General features: G+C 38.0%; 1 long non-coding RNA gene across 22 annotated transcripts in view; it reads right to left on the minus strand.

Annotated features, from left to right (window-relative positions):
* The window catches only part of LOC132663585 (uncharacterized), a 553467-nt gene that overhangs the window by 163786 nt on the left and 371259 nt on the right, over window positions 1-18422 (minus strand). For 18 of the 22 annotated variants that reach the window (XR_013551829.2, XR_013551842.2, XR_013551839.2 and 15 more), the window contains 2 exons: window positions 14989-15055; window positions 13418-13591 (listed from right to left, as the gene is read on the minus strand). The exons of 1 other annotated variant lie outside the window; for it this stretch is intronic. This is a non-coding gene — a long non-coding RNA (uncharacterized LOC132663585). Of the gene's footprint in view, window positions 1-13417; window positions 13592-14988; window positions 15056-16826; window positions 17967-18422 lie in introns of those variants that run through there. 3 more of the 22 variants (XR_014135929.1, XR_013551834.2, XR_013551844.2) reach the window with 1 other exon arrangement.

Below are 18422 nucleotides of genomic sequence, written 5' to 3' on the forward strand. Positions count from 1 at the left end.
TGTTGAGTTGAGTGAGTTCTTATATGATAGAAGTCCTTTATCAGATACAACTGTTTGATTTGATTTGATTTGATTTACAACTGTTTTCTCCCATTTTATGGGTTGCCTTTTTATTCTCTTGATGCACAAGAGTTTTTGATTTTGATGATGTACAACTTGTTTCTTTGCTGCCCGTGCTTTTGATGTCACATGTAAGATACCACTAACTATTCCAAGGTAATAAAGATTTCTGCCTATGTTTTTTTTTTCTAACAACTTTATAGCTTTGCTTTTATATTTAAGTCTATGATCCTTTTGAGTTAATTTTTACATATGATATGAAGCAGGGGTCCAATTTCAGTCTTTTACATGCGGATATCCACTTTTCCCAGCACCACTTGAAAAGACTATCCTTTACCATTGAATTGTCTTGGCACCCTTATCAAAAATCAGTTGAGCATAAATTTATGGGCTTATTTCTGGACTCTCGATTCTATCCCTTTGATGAATATGTATATCCTTATGCCAGTACCACACTGTCTTGATTGTAGTAAGTTTTGAATAGGGAAATGTGAGTCCTCTAAGTTTGTTCTTTTTCAAGATTGTTTTGGCTATTCTAGGTCCCTTACATTTCCATATGAATTTTGGGATCAACTTGTCAATTTTTGCAAAAACTGAAGCTGAGATTTAGATAAAGGTTGCATTAATTTGGGGAGTAATGTCATCTTAACAGTATAAGTTCTCTGATGCATGTATATGAGAAGTCTTTCCATTTATTATGTCTCATTTAATTTCTTTCAGTGATGTTTTCCAGCTTTCAGTGTATAAGTCTTGCACTTATTCATTAAGCTTATTCCTAAATATTGTATTCTTTTATTGTTATCATAAATGGAATTGTTTTATTAATTTTATTTTCTAAATGTTCATTGCTAGTAATTACAGTGTGTTTTTAGGATAATATAACTGGTGAATTCTAGAACACTGCAGCCAGGTCAAAAACATTCTTCACAGCTATATAAGAGGTTGTGTTACACTTGCAAGAAATTTTGTGTCTTTCTATCTCTATTTCTCATATAAAATTCCCCCTGATTATTAACTAATAGGGATAGTTCCTATATAAAAATATAGCTATAGTATAGAAGCAATATACTCATTACACTATCTTATTCACTCAGGTGAAAACATTTACTGAAAAATTGCTTGAGACACATCAGTGAACAAACAAACCAGGCAAAGTCCATGCCTTCTTGGAGTTCACCATTTTTATGTCCAGAAGTGGTCCAAAACTTGAAGAAGAAGAAAAATAATTATTAAGGATTTTATTTTATCCTGGAGGAAATTTTAATCTGATTAAGACAATGAACAAAATAATAGATTGATGTGCTATGAACACAGTTGTATATACACATGTGCTGTTTGTTTATTAACTCATTTAATCATACTCACTAAAGAATTACAGCAATATGGGTGTCTTGGTGGCTCAATGGTTGAGGATATGACTCTTGATTTTGGTCTCAGATCAAGCCCCATGTTGGGCCTCCACACTGACAGTGGAGCCTGCTTGGGATTCTCTCTCTCCCTCCCTTTGCCCTTCTGCCCATCCCTTCTAAATATATATATATATATATATATATATATATATATATATATATATATATATGATTTGGATAAGTATTGCAAAGTGGGGCTACATTATTAAGGGAAATTTTGGGAATAGGGAATATGTTCATTAGCTTGATTGTAGTGACAGTTTTATGAATGTATTAATATGTTAAAACTTATCAAATTAACACATGTTCAGTTCATAGTATGTCAATTATGACCTAATACAGCTATTAAACATAATGAAATTTTGTGTATTCACACAATAGAGCATTAAACAGAAATGAAAATAAACAACTATAACTCTATGTGGCAACATAGATAATTCTTAAAGCATTAAGCAAAAAGAAGCCAAGCAATAAAAAATACATAGTCTGATTCTATTTAATATGAAGCTTAAGAACAGGCAAAACTAATCCATAGCACTAAAAGTTGAAACAGTGGCAAATGCTGGGAGGAAAGGAAGAGGTAGAGATCAGGAGGGAGCATTCGGGGAGCCTCCCAGAAGATAAAAATGTTCTATTTCTTGGAGGCAGTGGCATTTACAGAAGCATTTAATTTGTAATAATTCATTGAGTTGGATTTCTATGTTGGCTTCACATACTTTAAGCATTATACTTAATTAAAAGTTTTGAAAAACATACAACACAAAAACATATAACCAAAAGCTATGGATGAGATTTGTTGAGACTATTTCAATAGAGTGACATGAATGCAATTCATATAATGAAGAGTGAAGCAATAGTCTATTGTAAACAACAAATAGCAAATATAAGTAACCTTTTACAGAAGTTCCTGAAAAAAAGAGTAAAACATGGGATAGGAGTCAAGGACACAATAGAACTTTTTGAAAAAGCACTGGAGATACCAAGACTGCATGAAACAGTGGTTTAGAGCATGTACTGTAAGAATCAGACATTCTTCATTTCAAATCCTGGCTCTCTGTCTTACCAGCTAAGATTTGGGGAACTTATTTAACTCATTTTTCCTCAAATACAGGATGGGTATAATAACTTAATTCTCAAAACAGTTGTGAGGCTTAAATGAGACAGTATATATGGCTCAGCCTGAAACACAACATCTACTAAGCTCTTTAAAAATATCAGCAATTGATAATGATGAAAATTATTTGTAGTTAGAGAAAAAAATACCACTGAAAGGGATTATGGGAGCTTTGTAGAATTCAGGTTTAGTCCCCACCAGAAGGCTGCTACTGGGACACAGAAAAGCCAGCACAGAAACTGTCATTCATGAAGGTCTGGGATGACAAAATAGAAGATTTCACTGGGTTTTACGTGTGGCTAGTTTCTCCTTCAAAAATGCTAAGGGGCAGGAAGTCAAAGCACTAAACTGAAAATCTCTGGAGGGTAGATCTAAATATTCCTATTCTTCCCCATCCTCAAAGGTCTAAGAGACAAAACCCCATCAGGCTCTCTGCTGAAGGCTCTGGACATATGCACTGGGAATATGGGATTGAGTCTTACCACAACTGCATTTCCTTCCAGATCCAGCTTAATCCCTCACTGAATTAAGGCGATCAGCTTGCAATCTGTCTAATGGAGGAAAAGTGAATCTTCTCTGGTGAAAGACAACTTTATATGGATTCTCTGTTCTTTCATAGACAATGTGTAACATGTAACAAAAATGTTACTAGACATACAAAAATGCATGACTATAGGATTAATAAACAAGAAAAAAATGGAATAGAAGCAGACCAAAAGATAATCCAAGTAAACTGTAAACTAGAACAAACTAATCCAGATTAGTAGATAAGGATTTTAACGTAGCTGTGACTAACACTTTCAAAATAATGGAGAAAAAAATGGAAAAATAAATGAAGAGGTACAAATAATGAAGCTAATGAGAGAAAGTTAAAGATAAATTTTAAATGTATGAAAAAACAAGCAAAATGGAGGATAAATTGGGAGGTTCAACTCTACACCTAATAGAAATTCTAGCAAGACAATGTAAAGAAGTTATATTTGAAGCTAAAAACTGAGAATTTTCCAATTTGAGGCTTTCAGGTCAGTAGTCCACTCAGAGAATCAAGAAAAATGAATAAATAAAATTGTACATCTAGATATATTGTATCATCAATGTGGCGCATCAAAAGACAATCTTGAAATCTACTTGAAAAAAGGTACATTTCCTATGAAGGATTGATAAACTAACAGCAATCTAATAGCAGTCATAGATGTCTGAAATCAATAGAGTAATTGCTTCCAAGTGCAGAGGGGGGAAAAAATGATAGCTTAGAATTTTATACCAAAGTACACTTGTATTCATGAATGGAGTACAGTAAAGGAATTTTAAGATACACAGAGACAAAGAATTACCAAGCATAAACACAAATAAAAATATGTTGTTTTCATAGATACTTACAATATTGAAAACAATTACCATTTACTAGGTCACAAAGGAAATTTGAATAAATTTCATAGAATGGATGTCATAGAAAAAAACATGTTCATCAATCATAAGGCAATTTAAATAAGAATAAATAACACATAGTTGAAAATACCCTCTACATTTTAGAAACAAAATGAATTCCTAAATCACATATAATTTTAACAAGAAAACTACAGCAAAAATTCCTAAATGTTTGTAAAGCTTGCAGGATGCATCTGAAGCACAGCTAAGATGGAAAGGCCTGATGAATGAAAACATTTATTGAAAAAATTAGAGTTACAGTGAATGAATTGATTGCCCAACTCAGTAGGTTAGAAATTTGACTGAAAAATTCAACCCAATAATATTGAAATAATGAAAAAACTGAAATTAGAGCAGAGATTAGTAAAAACAGAAAGTAAAAAACAAATAACTCATATACCAAAAGCTACTCCTTTGAAAAACGTTTTAAACGCAAAAAGCATAGACATTCAGACACTAGTCTGATAAATTCAACTAAATGAATTTTAAATTTCTCTGTTCCATAATAGTACCATAAACAAGTACCATTAACTGAAACAAAATATTTTCAAGGTATAGAACTAATTATATATATGATTATAAATTACAAATGAACAACAGACACAATGGAAAAGAATATGAAAAGATATTTAATCTCACAAGTAATCTGGGAAATACAAATTAAAATAATTAAGGGCTACTCTTTCATTTATCAAAATAGCAAAAAAAACCCTTAAATCTAATAAAACCATGGAGGCAGCAATCTTTATTCCTTCCTTGCTACATCTTCAGCACCTAGAACAGTGCCTAGCTCACAAGAGTCACTCAATAAATATTCCTTAAATGATTCAATACCAATATTGAATCATTTGAATCAAATGATACCAATATTCAATATTGGTAAGCACGGAGGAAACAAATTTCTCTTTTACAAAAGTAGCCTACATGGGTGTCTGGGTGGCTCAGTGGGTTAAGCATCTGATTTCAGTTCAGATCATGATCTCGTGGTCCATGAGTTTAAGACCTGCGTCAGGCTCCATGCTGACAGCTCAGAGCCTGGAACCTGCTTCAGACTGTGTCTCCCTCTTTCTCTGTCCTTCTCCTGCTTGCTCTCTCTCTCTCTCTCTCTCTCTCTCAAACAAACAAACAAACAAACAAAAATGGCCTACAAACTAATGCAATTACACCATTGAATGATGAAGCTGGAAGGTGTGTGTGCCACTCAACCTACCTCATCCACTTCTAGTTACACACCCTGGAGGTATTCTTACACAAATGCTGAAGAATATAGTCACTGCAACATTGTTTCTAATGAATATTTGAAATAAAAACTCTTGATTCCCTGGGGGCCTGGTTGGCTCAGTTGGTAGAGCATGTGACTTTTGATCTCAGGGTTGTAAATTTGAGCCTCACATTGGGCTCAAACTTTTAAAGATTACTAAAAGATTACTAAAAAAACTTTTAAAATATTAAAATTAAAAAAAAACACCTCCTACTTCCCTTCAAAAAGGAATTGCTTAAACATTTAAAGAACATGAGGCACCCAGGTGGCTCAGTTGGTTAAGCATTCATTCAACTCTTGCTTTTGGCTCAGGTCATGAGCTTGTGGTCATGAGACGGAGCCCCACATCAGGCTCCATGCTGGGTGTAGAGACTGCTTAAGATTCTCTCTCCCCCTTTCCCTTTTCCCCACCCCCTCAAAAAATAATTAAAGAACAGTCATATTATAGAATACAATGCAATAATAAAGATGAATGAAATAAAGCTAAATGCAACAATGTTATAATAAGTATAACAGGTAAAAAAAAAAAAGTCAAATTACAAGAATGTATCCAGTATGATGCCACTTATGTAACGTGAAAATAGTCCTACACATTGTCTAATGAAACACAAAAATATTTTGCTTGTAATAAAGCATGCATGGGAATTTTATTTCCCAGGTTTGGGACAGTAATTATTGGGGGAGGTAAGAAAAGATTGAAAATACATGTTGGGGATATTTTTGTTTGCTTCCACAAAAGATCTGAGTCAAGTATGAAAAAATATTGAAATCTGTTGAAGTTGCATGGATGGTAAGGCTAGGTAGGAATGATGTTTAAATTATCTCCGTATTTTCTGCATATTTGAAATATATTTAAGATAAAGAAAGAGGGGGGGAGGGAAGATACAAGAAAGGGATTTACCTTGTCCTCCAGCTCGGGGAGTACAGCATGTCTGTACAGTGGGAAGTAATGTCTGCCAAGGGGGAAGGAAGCTATAGCAGAAGTGGGCTAAATGGGTATGGTCATACAGGGCCCATAACCCCTGAGCACAAGATAAGAATTGTGCTTAACAGTATATGAAACACGCTCAGTGATATAGATCAGCATGTAAAAAGCACAACCGGGCAGCAAAGGGATTCATAAAGAGGGTGCAGGATCTGGATAATAGACTGGGATGCCATGTACAACAAAGTCAGTATCTTCTAGAAAACACTATTTATAATTTCGACACGGACCTACTGACAAATCTTAAGTTTCCAAAATAAGGCTCACTTCATCCCGGTAGTGCTATTTTGAGGCTGAAAACGAATAAATGTCAGTACTACCGGAATGCAATGTAACTAGGACCAAACATGAGGACCTTTGCAGGGCTGTTCTGGATGCCAAAGACTGATTCAGCATGAGCTGCAGTTTCTTCCTCCCCACACAAGGAAATCCGAGCATCTGTAGCGAAATGAAGATTTAAACTCCGGCTGGCCTTGGCTCTGCCCCCATCAAAGCAGAGCTCACTGAACTGTTTGATTGTGAGTAGCTTCTTTGATTTTTAAACTGGTTAAATATGATGAAAATCTGTGCACAAACTTGCAAATGAACCACAGAAAGACAAAGGCCTTTGAAATGGACATTTCAAATGAGCTAAGTAGGCAGAGGAGCCTGCAAGTAATTGTTCATATTTCATGGGGACTTGGCTTTTCATGAATTCATCTCAGTGTCATCTTTCATACATATTACAGTGTCGGTTCATTAAAATTCTTGATGCAGTGCTGAACCTGGTCAGACTGAAATGGGGCTGACAAACCTCATGTCTGCCGCACAGATAACCAGACCTTATGAAGGTGAAATTAGTTTTCAGGAGCTGTACTGCTCACTTGATTGATTCCGTCTTAGAAGTCATATGACTTAATGTTTCCTGCTTGGGCTGCCTCTGTCATGCAAACATGACCTGATAACACATTGTCAGGAGCGCTCCAGAGAGCTAACAGCAATCTAACATCTTTCTACTGAGTGTGAAGTTCCATCTGAAATGTGCATATTTGATAAGCAGCTCGTCTTCTCTCTGTCCTTTTCATTTTCAGGAAGTTAATCTTCTCTGCTCTAGTGAGTGCAGTGGCGGGATGAGGTGAGCAGACATGCCGCAGGTGGCCCCAAACTCCAGCACACGGGGAAACTCACTGTCTAGAGGCCAACGTGTCTGGACATCACTTCCAAGAGGCAGCCAAGCAAGGAGTGACAATGCAGGCCCGCCATCCCGTTCAGAAGGGACAGCATTTCCGAGGATGTGGGAAGAAAATGAAATCAGAGAGTTCCATTACTGAGTGTTACTTGACTTTGTTGTCACAGATTCACTTAACCGTCTCTCCACCATGGCAAAAAGCTGTATTGTATATTCAGTCTAAAATACACAGTGCCTTCTTCTGAATTAGAGGTGGCTGACCTCATAGAAGAATTTTAATGCTGGAAGACAGATAGAGGCCCCCTTCATATCCCTTTACAGAGTAGCAAATCTGAGCCCCAGAGGGGCTTCGTTGCTCACCTGAAGTCCACACAACTGAATTAGTGGTAGATCCAAGATGAAGATTCAGGTCTCCAGATTCACTTTGGTTCCCCTGGCACTCCGCTGCACTGTCCCTCACCCAGAAGTCAGACTTGGGCTCCAAAGAGATTCCAAGCAGAAGGCCACATCTGGATCCAGAAGAGCTTCTCACTTCTGATCAAGGCTTCTAATTCTCTCATATATTGTAATATTCAGTAAACAAAGTACGACCATCGACATTGTCTCATTGCTCTTCATGACAATGTTATGAGACAAAGCATGGAAGGCATTGTTCTCACTTCACTGGTAAGGAAACTGAGCGTGAGAAAAGTCAGGTGACCTGCTCAAGGTCAACCAGAAAGTACTTGAAGGGGTTGGATGAAGATGACCAAAGAAGAGACAGACACAGGAATCCAAGAATCAAAGTATCCAACACTGAAGAGTGGGGAGGTGTCAGCCGTGTTGCCAGCCTGTAGAGCAACCAGACCAGACAAAAGCAAGAGGGCAGGGGACTCCAGAAAGAAGCCCCAACTGAAATGATAATTATCTTGTATGTTTGATCACTGATAAAAGAATATTCACTGGGTGTCAACAGATCTGAAGAAGAATTCTGAAAAAAGAAAAGGCCCATAGAAAGCTAAGTAAAGTTTAAAAAGACAGACATTAATTATCCCCAGGAAAAAAATTCAAAAGGAAGCATTGTTGTGATAGACTGTTTAATTCTAGTGTAAACAATATTTGAAAGTCTTAGAAGGATGATCACTGACTTCGGATTAACTAAGATATGTGATATAAATACTTTGAGAGGAGAGTGGGGAGGTGAGGTTGTAGGAGAGATCAAAGTATAAAAGAGCCAAATCCTCATTACCATAAAAGGAAGTCAATAAACCACGTCTAAATTTGATAAATCTGTTCGTTTTTACAGCATAACAAACAACTATAAATGCCAGAAGCTTAAAAAAGGAACCATTTTACTTGCTCAAGATTCTGTAAGGTAACAATTTAGCTTAGATGGAACGATTTATCTCTGTTCCATATGCTGTCAGGTGGGCTCATTCACATGTCTGTGGTCAGCCGGTAGTGGATGGCCTTATACATGTATTTGGCAGTTGACTGGCTATCAGTTGGGTCAGTAGAGGCAAGTGGCCCTGTGTCACCCCTCGACCAGCGTGCTACCCTAGGCCTGTTTACATGTTTACAGGGCTCCAAAGAGCAGTAAGAAAGCAAACCCCAATTTCAAGTGTCTGTTCCAAATTTGGTAATGATACCTTGGCCAAAACAAGTCACGTAGCAGAGTCCAGACTAAAAGTATAGAAAAGTAAATCCTACTTCTTCAGGAAGGAGCTACAAAACTACATTGAAAAATTGAGTAAATTCATGGATAGAAAGAATCTGTAGCCATTTTTGCATTTTACCATACTAGAAATTAACAGAATAAACATTTTATTTTAAAATATGAATTAAAAAACTAGAATCAAGTTATATTTTATATAAGATTATATTGTATAAATCACAAATATATACCTATAGGATAATTGGGGACAGGATGGCTACTTTAATATTACTTAAATAGGTACACGTACTTAGGATAAAATTTTCAATGATGTTATCTGACAGAATTGCACCAAGTCCTACATCTAAAACTACTTAGAAAGCAAAATTATGTCACCCAGAAATTATGTTAGGTAATAGAAAAAGTGGATCTAGAAATGAAAATTCCAGTGATAGTTGCTATGGGCTAAATGTGACAAAATTTATATATTTTTAAAAGTTTTGAAATTTATATTTCAGTTTTTTTTTTCTTTTAGATCCCACATTTAAGGGATATCATACAGTATCTTCCCTTCTGTGTCTAGCTTATTCACTTAACATAATTCCTTTAAGGTCCATCCAAGTTGTCACAAATGGCAAGAATTCCTTCTTTCTCACGGCTCAGTAATATTCCATTTTACACACACACACACACACACACACACACACACACACACATGCATACCACATTTGGCCAAAGGGAACAAACTTCCAGTTATAAGATTAACAAATCTGGGGATCTAATGTACCACATAATGACTATAGCTAATAATATAAGGTTAACAAATTTGGGGATCTAAATGTACAGCATAATGATCATAGCTAGTAATATTGTATCATATATCTGAAGGTTGCTAAGAGAGTAGTTGTTTGTTCATCATAAGTGTACTCTTTGATCCCCATCACCTATTTCACACATCCCCCTCCCACCTCCCCTCTGGTAACCATCAGTTTGTTCTCTATAGTTAAGTCTGTTTCTTGGTTTCTATCTCTTTTTTTTCCTTTGCTCATTTGTTTTTGTTTCTTAAATTCCACATATGAGTGAGATCATGTGGTATTTGTCCCTCTCTGATCAATTTAGCATTAATACTCTCTAGTTCCATCCATGTTGTTGCAAATGGCAAGATTTCATTCTTTTTTAAGGCTGAGTAATATTCGTGTGTGTGTGTGTGTGTGTGTGTGTGTGTGTGTGTGTGTAATATATCACTTCTTTATCCATTCATCAATTGACAGACACTTGAGCTGCTTCCACATCTTAGCTATTGTAAATAATGCTGCTATAAACATAGGGGTGCATGTATCCCTTCAAATTAGTGTTCTTGTATTCTTTGGGTAAAACCACACAGTAGTGACATTCCTGGATTGTAGAGTAGTTCTATTTTTAATTTTTGAGGAACCTCCATAGTGTTTTCCACAGTGGCTGCACAGTTTATATTCCTACCAACAGTGAACAAGGGTTCCTTTTTCTCCATATCCTCAACACTTGCTGATTCTTGTGTTTTTTATTTTAGCCATTCAGACAGGTGTGAGGTCATACTTCATTGTACTTTTGATTTGCATTTCCCTGAAGATGAGAGATGTTGAGCACCTTTTCATGTGTCTTCTGACCATATGGATGTCTTCTTTGGGGAAATACCTGTTCATTCGTCTGCCCTTCTTTTCATTCCATTGTTTTTTTGGGTGTTGAGTTGTATTAGTTCTTTATACACTTTGGATACTAACCCTTTATCATATATGTCATTTGTGAATACCTTCTCCCATTCAGTAGGTTGCCTTTTAGTTTTACTGATCGTTTCCTTCACTGTTCAGAAAAAGAAAGTAGATCTTTTTTTTTAAGAGTGTAGACCTTACGGGGCGCCTGGGTGGCGCAGTCGGTTAAGCGTCCGACTTCAGCCAGGTCACGATCTCACGGTCCGTGAGTTCGAGCCCCGCATCAGGCTCTGGGCTGATGGCTCAGAGCCTGGAGCCTGTTTCAGATTCTGTGTCTCCCTCTCTCTCTGCCCCTCCCCCGTTCATGCTCTGTCTCTCTCTGTCCCAAAAATAAATAAACGTTGAAAAAAAAAAAAATTTAAAAAAAAAAAAAAAAAGAGTATAGACCTTAAAGATTCTTACCATAAAAAATAAATTCTTCCCATAAAAATAAAAAATAAATTTAAGAAAATATGTGACGTGGTAAAGGTGGTAGCTAATACCATTGTGGTAATCATTTTCCAATTGTAAATGTACCAAATCAACACAACACACATCTTAAACTTACATAAAGTTGTGTGTCAATTACATCTCAATAACATTTGGGGAAATTTTTATATGTTAAAACTCTAAATCTCCAGTGTGATAGTACTTGGAGATGAGGCCTTTAGGAGGTAATTAGGTCAAAAGGGTGGTGTCCTCATAATGGGATTAAAGCCTGTATTCTTATCGTTTCCTTTCTCTCTCTCCCTGCTCTGTGAGGATACAAGGAGAAGATCATCTACAAACCAGGAAGAATTGGCAAGCACTTTGATCTTGGACTTCCCAGACTCCAGAAATACAAGAAAGTAAATGTTTCTTGTCTAAACCATCCCGTCTTCAGTAATTTGTTAAAGCAGCAGCCAAACCTGATTGAGACAACAGTTCAACTAAACTGTTTTATGAAATACGTGTTTTAAAAAAGTAATTTTCCTTAATTAGTATGTTAGTTTACAAAAGTTAAACATGTATATAAGCTGAATTATAAATTAAACATCACCACTAGACATTGATTGTCTACACCATATCCCTTAAATAATCAAGTTTGCCAAAAACTTTAATCTGCCACTGAGAAAGTCAGAACTGTTTTATATTTGGTGATATTTAGCTATTCAGTCACATGTAGTCGTATATGTAAAAAGAATGGCAGCAACGCATAAATAATAGTTATTCCTTGGTAATGGAACTGCCGGAGATTTTAAAAATCTTTGGTTGGAATCATCTCATTTTCTAAAGAAAATATATGTTGTAATTTGAATGGTGGTATCCACTGCCCACTATACAAGCTCCAGGCCCTCACTTCAAACCCCATATTTCCTGGTAAAAGATTTTCCCCAATTCCCTCAGCCTCCAACATCACCAAGACGATCACCATCTCACCAGATGTTTCTGGTTCCTTCTGACCTGACAGTTTTCCAGTGCTCTTGGGAGGCACTGAGGGTGCTGCAAGGTGATAAGTCACGGTTAGTAATCATGAGTCATGATTAGTGATCCCTAGGTGTCAGCCCTTGGAGTGCTTGGCGTAGAAGGAAGGAAGAAAGTCCCACTCATACGGTCAAGCAATCTACTGACCTCCACCCTGGGTGCTGGCAGAGTGAAGTCCCCTCTCACATGAAGACTGAGTGTTTGATGAGGTTTAGTTACTGAGAATCAAACAGCAACCCTTGCAAAGATTCTTCAGACAAACCAGAGAAAAAAATATGGTTGGAGGTATGGAGGTGATGAAACAGTTCTGTATCCTGATTGTGGTGGTGGTTAAAATTCATAAAGCTGAACAGAAGTACACAAGGTCAATTTTCCTGCAGGATAATAATTTAAAAACTAAAATTAAAGTAACATTAAAGTCATGGGAAAAACTAGTTCCACATTCCTCCAGGATAAGAAGACTCATAGTCTTTAAAAACTATATAAAAAGGAACCGCCTGATTTTCACTCTCTGGGAAAAAAAGGTTGTATTGCATCCCAGATAAGGTGTCCTCTCTTTAGACTAGGGCCAAATGCCGCAAACAAAAAAGCCGTAAGAACACTGAATATCCATATCAAAAAAAAATCAAAAACCCCCATCTTGCCACGTATAAAATAATGTTAATTTTTAAATCCATCCCATTATTCCGATGGAATATCTACTTCCTCAATTTTGCCCTTGTAAAACACAATTCTGTTGACATCCAACATTGTGGCCAACACCTAGCTCATTGTTTGCCATATCACAGTCATGCAAGAAATTTTTGTTAAATTAATAAGTCATATTTGCCCCCAAATTGATATATTCTGATGTAGTCAACACAAGGCCGAAATTTCTCCCAGAATCACCCAATAAATTATTTCTCACTAGTGTCACCAGCGACCCTGTACAGCAAATGCAAGTGAAACAAACCCACGAACGTGTGCACTCAACAGTCCGTGCCCGTCCATCCTCTTGTATTTCGGGTGTGGGCTGGGGTCTGGTTCTACTGCTCCAGCCTTTTGGGAGGATAAAAGGTTAATCAGGGGGAACACTGTGATCTTAAGGACTATATTTAAGAATGTCAAACATTCCATATTTTAAGACTGGACAAAGAAAAGGAAAAATATAATTTTAATTACCAAGCACCTCGGGTTTTCTCTTGCTTTTCCTCAAGTGTTGTCAGTTCACATAAAACACCAAATCTACCAATTCTATTTAGCATTGTCAGGATGCCTGTTTGATCAAAGCACTGCCCCTACTTCCAGAAAGGAAAACGAGAGAATCCTTCTTCAATGCTGTCACATCCCAGAGGCTGGGAACCTGAAATGAACATAACCTTTATAATCTCATCCCAACTGTAAGAACTCTAAACTCTCACTATTATATTTCTTTGCCTTTCGGCTTAGGGAAAATCATGCTGCTGACTTAAGGCGAAGAGTGATGAATGAGTGGTTCTGGTTAGTTCAGAACCTCATCATCCTTTCCCAGGCAAACTGTTGATCTATTTCTTGCTTTTCCAGAACCAAGCCCAGGCTGCAGCCACTGGCAGAGAAGTTTTATTATGGGTAAGCAATCAGTGGAATGGGGTGGAAATCTCCAAACAGTTCTTCCATCTGTGACATCAATTCTGTTTGGGAGCAGAGGTGATAGGCCTGTGTGTTTGCTTGAGTGTTTGCTCTGCTTCACAGAGTATAGACATGCCCGGTGCATCACCCTGCCTATTCACCGCACACTCAAAGCTTGCTGAGGTTCGTGTCATAAATGCAACTATAAACCTGGCCACGTTTATTGTGTGTCCCAATTGCCTTCTCTTTTTAACAAGAGGAACTGTCCTTTATTGGTCCCTCTTTCCTAACACGTTTGAGAAATTTTCCTCCAGGTTTGAAGCATTCATTCATTTTCCTTTGAAAGCCTCTAGATGCATTTTTCAGATCAGCCACTAGATGCCCAGGTGCCAAAATAAAACTCCAGCAGCTTTTCAGAGGAAAACAATGGTTTTGTGTTTTAACAAAGATAGATTATTTCAGCCGTGCTATCAAAAAGCCTGGGCAAGGCTTTTGTATACTCAAGGAGTTTTGTTTTGTTTTGAAAATGTACTGAATAATGTAATTATACAAATTTGGGGGGAAGGGTTTTCTCAAACCAAGAATTATTAGAAACAAAAAAGCCCAGGGACGCCTAGGTGGCTCAACTGGTTAAGCATCTGACTTCAGCTCAAGTCATGATCTCACAGCTCATGAGTTCAAGCCCTGTGTCGGGCTCTGTGCTGGCAGCTCAGAGCCTGGAGTCCATTTCTGATTCTGTGTCTCCCTCTCTCTCTGCCCCTCATCCACTCACACTCTGTCTCTCTCTCCTTCAAAAATAAATAAACATTTAAAAAAAAAGAAATAATAAAGCTCAGAAGCTGCCAATACCTCACTGATGATATAAAGAAGAAGAAAAAATGCCTTAGATCACAGTAGCTAAGAAGCTTCAGTATTCATGGCCCTATTAGAAAGTACTCAACCAGCTTCACTCCCCAGCTTCTCTGCAACAGCACCTAGAACACTAGGGTCTGAACTCCAGCAGAGAGTGAGGTAAACCAGGACCTTGAAGGATCCCCGACGTAGGTGGAGCTAACGTCATAGTTTCATTGTCAGTGCCCTTTTTATTGGCATTTTCTGTGTCTGTTTATTTGGAAGATGAACGTGGCCACCACATGGCCAGAGGAGCCTCACCTTTTGCCATAGGAAAGTCTCTTACTGTCTCCACACTTCGGGATCCAGGTCAAATTTCCTCTTTGGCCTTGGAGAGAGGAGGAAGCCGTTTAACCCCTTCATGTTAAGACTCACCTCTGTTAAGACTCACCTCCTTTCCTGCTCCAGGAAACTCTGGACTATGGGGGAGGAGCCATTCTTTTGCAGGTAACCTACACATTCACCTCAGGTTCTCATCTGGCTATATGGCCACAAGCAATCCCAAAATGGGCTGAGGTATTTAGATTTTTCCATTGTCACCTTAGTACAAGAAATAATTTTCCTTTTTTTAAGTTTATTTATTTTTGGGAGAGAGAGAGAGAGAGAAAGAGAATGAGAGAGAGAGGCAGAGAGACAGGGAGAGAGAGAATCCCAAGCAGGCCCTGCAGTGCCCACACAAGCCTCAACGTGGGGCTTGAACTCACAAACCATGAGATCATGACCTGAGCCAAAGTCAAGACTCAGATGCTTAACCAACTGAGCCACCCAGGCATCCCTACAAGAAAGAATCTTCTAATACATAAAGGTGAGCAACAGTAATGTGTGTGAACTCCAGAACAGTGAGTATGAGCTCCTTCTAACTGAAAAGGTTTACGATGAGGCATTGTAGTTCCCTGCCCAAGTGGTTGAGGAAATGGTTCCTGAATGGTGGGAACGATTAGCCCCAAAGGCCTCCTCTCCCTTCCAAATCTCTGTTTCTATTATTTTTACAGACCACAGTCTGAAAAGTGAAAAGGACAGGTCCAGCATTTGGAAGCCATACAGAGTAATGATATACCTTTCCCTCTCCCAAGAAAAGAGAGATTTGTTTTCCCTAAGATGGTAAGTGATTCTATGGGGTTCTCAAGGTTAACCATTTGGCCCTAACAGGGCTCTATGTAAGCCTAAAAAACATTTACTTGAAACAAAAAAATCTAGGGAGAATGACACCACATTTTCTTTAGTAATATTTCCTATCCTGAGCTGCTTCCTATCAAATATTGACACCTACGTCATCCAGACAATTCTAGAAGCACTTATTTTAAGGAGTAAGTAAATCTCCTTAAAATGGAAACTTGAGTCAGGCTTCCTGTTAGCAAATGCTAAACCAGGCATCTGACAATGATGATCCTATTATTCAAATATTCTGTAACTTCCAGAAATGCAAATCATATCGCCACACCGTGTCAAGGTGAAGCTTCTGCTCTGTTGGCAGGGGCAAAGGAATGTGTGGAGGGAGTTCTCTGTCAGATTAAACAGACAGAGGTGGCCAAAAGAAAAACCACTTGCACAGATTCGTTCCCTAGAGCAAGAGACCTAGGCAGAATATTTATATTACTTACCCAGTAGTATATGTCAACTAATTCAAAGAACCTTTACATTCCAAGGAACTATGGAGATTGTCCATTTACCAACCTATGGTGTTACACACCATCAAAATTCAAGGTTACGGAAAAGCCAGCTTCCTTATGTGACAACTACCTAGAACAGGGCCAAGGTCTGGTAGTAAAGCCATTGTCACCCCAAGAGTCATTTGTGCCAAAACTGGCTACAGATTCCTCTCTATTAGATAGCTAATACATTTTTTACAGTGGAAAATTATAGCCATAAAACCTGTTTATTCCCCCCCTTCTTTATGAGAATCATGCAAAAAGGTAGACGACCTGTGTATGCAATTTAACCTTGGCTCAAATAAATATCATCATTAACATCCTCCCGAAAGCTATACTCAGAAAGCTTTTGCCATCTTGACGTTACCATTTCTTCAACAACATATTTTCAGATAACTATGCACTGACATGGAAGAAGCCTCAATGAAAATGATTCCAGGGATAACAGGCTATGATTTAATGTGTTCATTCATTTATTCGATTCTCCATGCATTTGACATTGACGTATCAAGCACTTACTATGTGCAGGGCACACGTTTAAGTATAGGTCTGAGCAAGATCAACAGGCTCCAGTCAGTGTAGGACTTTTGTGTCAACTTGGTATGTCAGTGGCATCATGTAGTTAGGCACAGGGTATGATGGCAAAGAGAGCATGTGCAGAGAGAGAGGACTTTATCTCAGTTTGACAAAATGCAGTTGTCAGCTTGAGAGCAGAACTGGAAGATGGACAGTCAGAGGTAAAGACATGAGAGCACAAGAAAGTCATTTGGTTTTATGGAGAGTATGGGGGTGGGGAGGAGGGTGACAAAACATGAAGCTAGATAGCAGGTAGTGATCAGAAAATAAAGAGTCCGCATCACTGTGTCCTAAAGTTCTGATGAATCACCGAAGAATTTTAAGAAAAGTGATGGCTGGCAAAACTACAAAGATCACCCCATCGCAGCAAGAACAATGCACCATAATGGGAAAAGAGAATATGAGAGGAAAGAAAAACTACTACAAGGTCACAGCAAGGAAAATTCTAAGTCAATCATAGAGAAGTTGGAGGAGAACAATTTAGAAGGCAGATTTGTGTTTTAGTTGACCAATTAGATTCTTCCTGACGGGAAGAAGGAGGAATCTAGGCTTATTTACTGGCATCTGGCTTGGTCTAGGACTGTGGTATTCAAATTTAGGTACAGATTAGAATTAATTATGGAGTCTTTTAAAATATCCAGCCTGGGCCCTAGTCCCAGAGGTCTGGGATGGAGCCCAGGGAATTGTATTCGTTAAAATCTCCCTGGGTGACTAAACGTGTGGCCAGGTTTGAGGACTCGTGAGGGTGATGGTACTTGGAGGAGAGAGGCCATCGTTGCATAGAGGAGAAAAGAGGATGTTCGAGGGTTTCTCTCTGGTCCTGCTGAGGTTGAGAAGGAGGTCAGTCAATTTCTGGGTCAATACAGATTTCAATGTCTGTACTATTGTCGCAACACTTGCCATAACGTCTGTTGAAACTCGTGCTCTGATCTTGGGTTCCAAATGTATAGCTCCTTTTAGTACTGGAAATGTGGCTACAGTGTGAGAAGAGAAAACAACCGCAGGGAAACATTTCTGCAGGAAAAGGGCATAAAAAAGGGTCAAGGATATAACAGCAGGAACTTGAATCAGAATCCAAAACGATGTGCTACATGTTATATATGGGGGAAAACTTCCCAACCCAAGCATCTTTCCTTTGGCTAAACTCTTGAACTAGAGACCTGTTTGGAGCTGAAACTATTCTGGGTGCCCTGGGGCACTGAAGGGATTAATGAATGCTTGTGTAGCCAGCCCATCCCAGAATCCAATGAATAATCAATGGTACTTTAGGCTCCTCAGGTAATTGAATTGCAAACCTGGTAATAAGGAGACTTGTATCCATGGTGGAATTATACCCTATATCTACTTCTTAATGTAGATATTGATGAAAGACCCCTGCTCATATAGATTATTTACTTTCTATCTCTATTAAAAATTGAGCACAGTAAATTGGCTGTTTGGTAATAAGTATTTTCTGCCTATACCTTGTGC

The sequence above is a fragment of the Panthera onca genome, chromosome D4, assembly GCF_046562875.1.
Source record: "Panthera onca isolate mPanOnc1 chromosome D4, mPanOnc1 haplotype 2, whole genome shotgun sequence".
Taxonomy (NCBI): domain Eukaryota; kingdom Metazoa; phylum Chordata; class Mammalia; order Carnivora; family Felidae; genus Panthera; species Panthera onca.